We start from the raw sequence: 9,469 nt of genomic DNA on the forward strand, positions 1-9,469 counted from the left end.
AGACCCTTTATGTTAACTCGTCTGCGCGGGTCTCAACGGGTTTGTGCTGTTCGGAGGCATTCCCATTGAACTGGGGAACTAGACAGGGATGTCCGTTATCCCCTTTACTATTCGCAATCTCATTAGAACCCTTAGCGCAGGCAATTCGACAAGACCACATTATTTCCCCGATTACTGTTGGTGACTCTAAGCATTTTATCTCTCTTTTTGCAGACGACATCCTGCTCTATATGTCTAATGTTTCCTCTTCTCTTCCTCAATGTCTTAAAATATTTAATGATTTTAGCATTATAAGTGGTTACAAAATTAATTGGGGAAAATCCGTATTAATGCCCTTGTCAGCGTCGACTATTGCTGCATTAGCGTCCTCCTCGTTCCCAATTAGCTCGATCTCAATCAGCAAGACATTTAAATATCTGGGAATTCAGATTTTTCCTTCACTGCAGACTATTTCTAAAGAAAATTATAGCTCTTTATTTAATTCTATCAGGCAAGATTTACAGAGATGGGATGTTATTTTAACCTCACTGCAAGGCAGAATTTCTATCATCAAAATGAATATCCTCCCTCGACTTTTATTTCTGTTCTCTATGATCCCTTTATCTCCCCATAGAACCTTCTTCAAAGAATTAGATTCCTTGATTACCAAATTCATATGGAACAAGAAGCGACCAAGAATTAAACTTTCAACACTACAGAGAAGATCCAATAAAGGAGGTTTGTCACTTCCAAACTTCCATTTGTACTTTTGTAAGGTTTGGTTAAAGGATGATTCCCAGATCGCCTGGAGGGATGTGGAAGCGTCCGCTGTGCTCCCGCATCGGCTCCAGGATATTTTATTCACGGGTGTATTAAAGAAAGATGTGAAGGTTGGGAACACAATTGTGTGTACTTCTCTGAAAATCCAATAATAATAATAATAATAATTTACAATCAGATAACAGACCTTTTGTTTTTAAGCCATGGTCGGATCAAGGTGTACATACCCTGTGTGATATATTCAATAATCAGGGCTTGAGGTCCTTTCAAGATCTGAAAGAGTGTTACAATCTTCCTGGACATTCCTATTTTTTATATTTAAGGTTGAGAAGTGCTATGCGTGCCTACGGAGTTCCGTGGAACTGTAAATTGGACTCTCGCCCTCTGATGGACTGTGTGAATTATTCACAGGCACGAGGAGCAGTGTCATTTATTTACAACAGACTGCTTAAGCATGGCTGTGGTAGGCTCTCTATTACCACGAGATGGGAAAAGGAATTCGCTCCCTGCAAACTAAATTGGGACTTGATATAGGACACTATTCCAACAATGTCTAAAAATCTTGCCCACCAACTGATACACTTTAAATTGCTTCATAAGGCATATGCTACTCCATATGTTTTGCACAAAATGAAGCGATTACCTACCCCCTTCTGTTCACTTTGTAATGCCAATTCTGTGGGTACCTATATGCATATGTTTTATGAGTGCCAGCATATCAGTAACTTTTGGGATGAAGTGTTTTTAAGTGTATCAGAACTATGTGATAAGGTTATCATCAAGCACCCCGGTCTATGTTTGCTGAATATTGATGAGGATCTTGATCTGACGGTTAGCCAGTGCAGGATTCTACACACTGCTCTAACTGCAGCCAAAAAGATAATTTTTAAGATCTGGCATGAGCCTACGGTCCCAGCAGCCAAACTATGGCTTATAGAAATTAAATATCTTGCACTACTAGAGTTCACTACAGCGAGAATCAACAAAGCTAAACCAAAGACACTTAAGGCCTGGACTGAATTTGTTACAAAAATATCTCGTATATTAACTTGTTAGCTCATATGTACTGAATGTTTCGGAGTGTTGTTAAGGAGCAGTGGAAATCCTAGAGCTGTGCTAACGTTAATTAACCCCCTAACTTATTCATCTATTTTTACTGTTATATTTTTTATTTATTTTTTTTATTTTTTTTTCTTCTCAAAGTAAACCCTGGTCTTGTATATAGTTAATGGTGGTCTCATGTGGACCTTGTTCAATCTTGCAATTAATCAATAAATAAATAATCATAAAAAAAAAAGCAAATGCATTATAAAAATCTAAACTATTAAGACACAAAGATATATTTATTTAATTTAATATAATAATTGACTAGTAATAACCTAACTGTTTAAATTCATATAATAATTGATACTTTTGACTCTTCCCTTTTCTTAAAAATTGTTTAAAGGCTGAAATGTGAAGTTGTCCGGTCTTAAAATGTCTTTAAAGCTCTTAAATTTTATTTTTACAAATCCTGCAGTTACCCAGTTATTTTATGGTACCATTTGGAATAACTATTTATTTATTTATTTATTTTTAATAAGCCCTTTTTAACTGTCCTCTTATGTTGTTTTGAGAATGTTCTGTAATAAAACAAAGGACCTCTGCACATTTGTTTATAGCAAATTTACAGACAATGCAATAGAGATGTTTATTTGTTGGGTTGATATTGCTGTAACGTAACTGACAACAAAGTTTTCCTTCTGACTTCACTTAACTGCACAAGTTTTATGTAAAAGGTGTGTGAACGTGGATTAGTGGATTAGTAATCTGGCCCCTTGGTATAAAAATGATAACCCTCGTCACTATCAAAGTTGCCCATCCCTGCTATAGAGCATCTAACCTATGAGCACTATATTAAAATCCCAAGACATCCCTAGTCCAAAAGTTCACTGCGATTTATTACTTCGCACTGTCTAACATAAATTTTCCATAATTCATTCATAAAGAGACAGCAGTGATTCTACAATGGGTAACATTTGAGAGATAGGCCTACTGAGTTAGAAAATAGAGTAAATGAAATCGCCTATAAGGTGATAAGTCTGATTAACACGACAAACACACACACACACACACACACAGAGAGAGAGAGTGTCACGATTGGTGTTACAGAAAACACAGGAGAGGGAACCAATCGCAGGTAAGTCATTTATTAAAGGGTAATCCAAAAGGGGTAAACAGTCCAGGCAGGGTCAAAACCAGAATATCCAAATCCAAACATAAACAAGACACGAACACAAGGCAAGGACAAGAGCTGACGGACATGAGTTTCAAACATTAAACAAGGACTCCGTAACACAGACTCAGACAGACCGGGTATAAATACACAGAAGGATAATGAGGGAACAGGAGACAGGTGGGGAACAATCAATACTAACAAGGAGGAAGGTGACCAAATAAGGGAACAGGAAGTGATAAGGTGACAGACACCGTGAGAAAGGGGGACATCTAGTGGAAACCCAGGGAAACAACCCAGATACAAAACAGAGACCAGGAGGGAGGCGGACAGGTGGAGGCTCAGGGGGAGGGACGGAGGGCCAGACTCACTGAGGGGAACAGACAGAAACATAACAGAAACCAAGAAACACAAAACAGAAATCCATAAGGACATCATGTGGCACCCCCCAAGGCGGAGCAGAAGACCACCACAGCCGTGTGGTCAGGACGGAAGCCCCCCAGGGCGGAGCAGACTTCCCTACCCTTTTGGTAGGGAAGTCGTGGCCTAAGGGTTAGAGAGTCGGACTCCCAATCGAAAGGTTGTGAGTTCGAGTCCCGGGCCGGCAGGAATTGTGGGTGGGGGGAGTGCATGTACAGTTCTCTCTCCACCCTCAATACCACGACTTAGGTGCCCTTGAGCAAGGCATTGAACCCCCAACTGCTCCCGGGCGCCGCAGCATAAATGGCTGCCCACTGCTCCGGGTGTGTGCTCACAGTGTGTGTGTGTGTTCACTGCTCTGTGTGTGTGCATTTCGGATGGGTTAAATGCAGAGCACAAATTCTGAGTATGGGTCACTATACTTGGCTGAATGTCACTTCACTCACTCAGAAGACCACCACAACCGTGTGGTCAGGACGGAAGCCCCCCAGGGCGGAGCAGAAGACCACCACAACCGTGTGGTCAGGACGGAAGCCCCCCAGGGCGGAGCAGAAGACCACCACGTCCTTGTGGACGAAGCCAGAGTCCTCCAGGGTGGAGCGGAAGACCCCCACAGCCGTGTGGTGAGGGCAGAAGGCCCCCAGGGCAGAGCAGAAGACCACCACAGCCATGTGGTCAGGACCAGAGCCCCCCAAGGCGGAGCAGACCTCCGTGCGGCTGGACCAACGGGACGACGAAACTCTGGTAATTCCCTGGTGTCCTTACTGGACTCCAGAAGATTGGTGCTGGCTTGACACTGCTCATGAAGATCATTGGTGACTTGCCTTTGTTCATGAAGATCAGAGGTGACATGACTCAGTCCTTGAAGATCAGAGGTGACATGACTCAGTCCTTGAAGATCAGAGGTGACATGACTCAGTCCTTGAAGATCAGAGGTGACATGACTCAGTCCTTGAAGATCACCGGTGACTTGACTCAGTCCTTGAAGATCACCGGTGACTTGACTCAGTCCTTGAAGATCACCGGTGACTTGACTCAGTCCTTGAAGATCACCGGTGACTTGACTCAGTCCTTGAAGATCCGACTCAGTCCTTGAAGATCACGGTGACTAGCCCTGACTCTGGAGGATCAGCGGTGACTAGCCCTGACTCTGGAGGATCAGCGGTGACTAGCCCTGACTCTGGAGGATCAGCGGTGACTAGCCCTGACTCTGGAGGATCAGAGTTCACTGGCACCTGACTCTGGAGAGTTCACTGGCACCTGACTCGACTCTGGAGAGTTCACTGGCACCTGACTCGACTCTGGAGAGTTCACTGGCACCTGACTCGACTCTGGAGAGTTCACTGGCACCTGACTCGACTCTGGAGAGTTCACTGGCACCTGACTCGACTCTGGAGAGTTCACTGGCACCTGACTCGACTCGGGAGTGTCAACTGGCACTTGAATCGACTCCGGAGGGTCAGCTGAGACTCTCATCCTGTGCAGCGGCGCTGTGCAAGCAGCCATCTTGAGCCATGACTCTGGACAGGCGGCCATCTTGTACTGTGGTGCTGGGCTGGCGGCCATCTGGGGTTGTGGCGCTGGACTGGCGGCCATCTTGTACTGTGGCGCTGGACTGGTGGCCAATTTGGGCATTGGCGCTGGGTTAGCGGCCATCTTGTGCTGTGGTGCTTCGCTGGTAGCCATTCTGGGCAGTGGTGCTGGACTGGCGGCCATCTTGGGTTGTGGCGCTTGGCTGGTTGCCATCCTGGGCAGTGGTGCTGGGCTGACGACCACCCCGCCGGAAGAGACAGAAGTGGCTGGGGCATCCCACCGAAGCCGATGCTGCAGGTAGCCAACAAATTCCCAGAATTCCAGTGTCTCTAACTGCGCCATCTCCTCCTGAGACACTGGATCATCCAGCCCGCCATTAAAATAGTCCTTGAGGGCCGCATCGTTGTAGCCAACGCCCTCGGCCAGGGACCAGAACACCTGAGCCAGGGCCCCCACTTCATTGCCCTCTTGGCGGAGGGCGATCAACCGAAGGTACTTGGTTCGCCGCTCCGCCATCTTGGCTGGGGAACGGAAAAACGTCATACCACTGGTTCCCTGTGTGACGGAGTCCTTCTGTCTCAAACATTAAACAAGGACTCTGTAACACAGACTCAGACAGACCGGGTATAAATACACAGAAGGATAATGAGGGAACAGGAGACAGGTGGGGAACAATCAATACTAACAAGGAGGAAGGTGACCAAATAAGGGAACAGGAAGTGATAAGGTGACAGACACCGTGAGAAAGGGGGACATCTAGTGGAAACCCAGGGACACAACCCAGACACTGTGACAGAAAGAGAGAGAGAGAGAGATGTGAATACTCAAATTTAAGAATTCTGTTGTTTCGGGTTTCTAGATTCTAGGTTTACGCTTATTATTGTCATATTATACATTTTGCATTCTGAGCTTTTTCTATAGATTTCAATTATTCTATATTAGTTTACACAATAATACATTTATTTCAATCCCCTACTGAAAAAATATAAATAGAAATCACCTAATTTGTATATTGGTTTTAATGGCAACTGTAATAGTGCCTGTTGGTCTGTACTGTTAATTGGTCGCCTTCTGTTGTTGGCTTTTGTTAAAAGCATTAAATCCTAATATAATATGTCCAAAAAACACGCTACATGATACCATTATTTAATGGTTACAAATTGATGGTTTGTAGTGGTATTTGTAGTGGAAATCATTAGAATTTCTGATGTTTTCTATTGTTTTTGTCAGCAGGGTCACCATGGGTTTTGTTATGTTATTTGCCATAAATGATTGCCATAAAACGATGTCACACCTCTACTCTTTTCGAAAGACATCCTGGGATTTTTAATGACCACAGAGAGTTAGGACCTCAGTTTAAAGTTTGCCCCTTGATGGCCTCACTAACACCTCTTCCAGCAATAACCTAGTTTTCCCAGGAGGTCTCCCATCCCTCCCAGACTGACCAAGCTCAACACTGCTAAGCTTCAGTGGGCAACCAGTCTTGGGCTGCAGGGAGATATGGAAAAAAAAATAGGAAAGATTCCATCAGAGGCAAACAAAATAAAGAGGCAATTGATTGACAAGTGTATGTTCAACCAAAGGCATGCTATCACATACACAAACATATGCATACATAAATACATAAACAGAGGCAGCAGGTGCTTCTACTTGGGTTTTAATTACATGATCTCTGATTCATCTAATTGATATGCTAATGAGTGTGTAATTAATGCATGAGAGAGAACATCTGCAACCTCTATTAATTAATGAATAATCATCATCATATATGCCCTTGCATATTTAATCACACATGCATTTATCAGGTTTTTGTTTGTTTGAATTTATTTTTGCAGAAATGTTTAACTTTATGAATCACTGTATTCATGGAGTTTCAGTAATACAATTAAACATGTATTTTTAAAAAGTATAGAAAACATAAGTGACAGATTCCCTGTTTAAGTCTGAGCCTTGAATGTCCAGAAGATATAATAGTAAACCATTAATGCACTTATAGAGATGTTTAGTGCCCACCTAAAACAACAGCAGAATTGTGAGTTACTTATCCCCTTAACTGTCACCCCGTCCCGGATACGGGACGCCTAGGTTTACCTTACTATATTTCAATCAAATCTAATCTAATCTTGACAAACTATATATCGTTGGAAAGGTCTAAGACTCCAAAATATACATTTTTCCAATGTTTTTTGTTAAAAATTATGTAGGAAAAGAAATAGATTAATTTATGACAAGAGTGCACCCTCAAAAATCTAGGGAGTTTTGACCTTTGTTTAAAAAAAAAGACTTCCTCGTTGCCTTTTTCTCTATCACATTTTAGAAATCATCAGAAATTATATATCGATTAAAAAACTTAAAATCTCAAAATTCATCTTTAAAATCCATTTTAAAATCAGACATTGCATTACCATGTAAATGGTACATCAATATCATGTTACAAAATGTTTTCAGTCATGAATTATAAAAATATAGGTTTGTATCATGCACATTCAAGTCAATCTTAAAAAACATGAGTGACTGTTAAGGGGATTTATACTACTATAATTTTCTTCTTGATAAAGTCACCTCCTTTTTCTTATCATTTCATTTCAAATGTGGCAATTGAACCCAATCACCCAAATGTGAGAGCAAGTGTCACTTTCCCTCCTCACACAGTGCTCATCTGTGAATGGTGAATTAAACATATAGGTAATGATATTATATGACTGCAGGCATGCTTTTACATCACTGTCATAGACTGAATGCTTCTTTAGAGCTATGGGTGATTGATGGCCCAACAGTCTCCAAGACAATTAGCTAGTGGATTTTCCCTCTGTTGCTGGGCATTGTGTGGTATCCATCTGCTGCCACTTGGTAAGACTTTAATTTGTTATTCAACCTGCAACCGTCTCAACATAATTAAGACTTCAGTTATGTTAATTCACACAAAATGTTTATTTTTTTATTTTTTTATTTTTTTTTTTATTCTGTCTGTCTTTGCCAATTTTTTTAGCTTGTTTGTATTTTTCTGTGAAGGATAAAAATACAATCCCTCCTTTTCCTGTTTTCCCCATATTCACTACCTACATGGTAAATAACATATAAAATTTAGGTGGATGAAAAAATTTAGATAATTTCTGAGGGAAATTAGCTTCGAATTTTAAATTCTATATCATACTTTTAGAATCCAGACCATTCTCTAATGATATTTATTCATACTGAATGAGTTAAAAAATAAAATATACTGGATGTTAAGCAATTAAAAAATAATGTAAAAATGGTGGCACTTTTATAATAAATGATTGTTCTCTGAGACAGTGGTTTGGAAGCCTTTGAGCATATTCTGTATTCTTACAAAAACAAGCAAAGAAGCACATGCACTACTGATTTATGTGAATGTAGATGTGTGGCCAAAATGTTTTGAATGCATGTGTGTGAGAGAAACATTCTATTTTTGTTTAGAGAAACACACAAGGGACTCTTTCCGTGTTTTCCATCTGCCATTGATGCCCAGGGGACCTAGAGAGGGGGTGTGAATCTGGAAGAGTTATAATGTACCTCAATAAAGGATTCAACAAAAGTGTGGCAAGCGGCCTTTAACTAAAAAAAGAAAGAAAGAAAAAAGCCTTTATCATCCAAATCCATGGTCCAAACCTTTAACCCGATTTAACCCTTTTTGTCAAAACATTCAGCAGCTCAGTAGGTATCTCAGCAGAACTTATTGCATCCAAACATACATTTTACATAAGTATTCATGCAGGTTGTTGGCCATGTCAAAGTACTGTACTGGTCTCAGAGCTAATTACTGAAGTTATACATAGAAGACAGGGCAGAATATAAGGTATGTGTTTATTTAAATTCCTCTGCTAACTTATGTTAATAAAAATGAACAAAAAGCATTGCAGGTATACATTCTTCATTTCAGATCTGGTGACCATTTTCATCAATACTGAGAAACTCTGAATTTGAATTGAATTTACTGATCCTGTTTGTCAATACTATTTCTATATTCTTCAGTGAAAGACATATGGACACTTTTGCTTAACCCTGCTAGTTAAGCTCTCTATCACTCAATACACTTTTTGATGCACTTGATGGCATACATGGTTAAATACAAATAAATAAATAAAATTACAAAAAGTTTACTAAAAAATTTAAATGTACTCACTATCTCGAGAAAAAAAAAATAATAATAATAAAAAGAAAATAAAAAAGATTGAGAAATTAAGTATCACCTGCTCACCAATGGATCCTCTGCAGCAAATGGGTGCCGTCAGAATGAGCATCCAAATAGCAGCTAAAAACATCCCAATAATCCACAAGTAGCTAATCCACATGACTCCAATCCATCAGTTAACATTTTATGAACAAACATTGCATTCATCAAAACATTTTAACCTGTAAACCATCACTTCTGTCCAAAATACCATTTTATAATCCGTTAAAACACTTCCTTTATTGAAAGTCTATCACTTGTTGTCATCTTAAACCAAAATCCACCCACATATATGTTTAGAGCTGTTTTTACTTGTTAACGGTGCTTGATCTGTGTACATTTCCCTCCTG

The sequence above is a fragment of the Carassius carassius genome, chromosome 5, assembly GCF_963082965.1.
Source record: "Carassius carassius chromosome 5, fCarCar2.1, whole genome shotgun sequence".
Classification (NCBI taxonomy): Eukaryota; Metazoa; Chordata; class Actinopteri; order Cypriniformes; family Cyprinidae; genus Carassius; species Carassius carassius.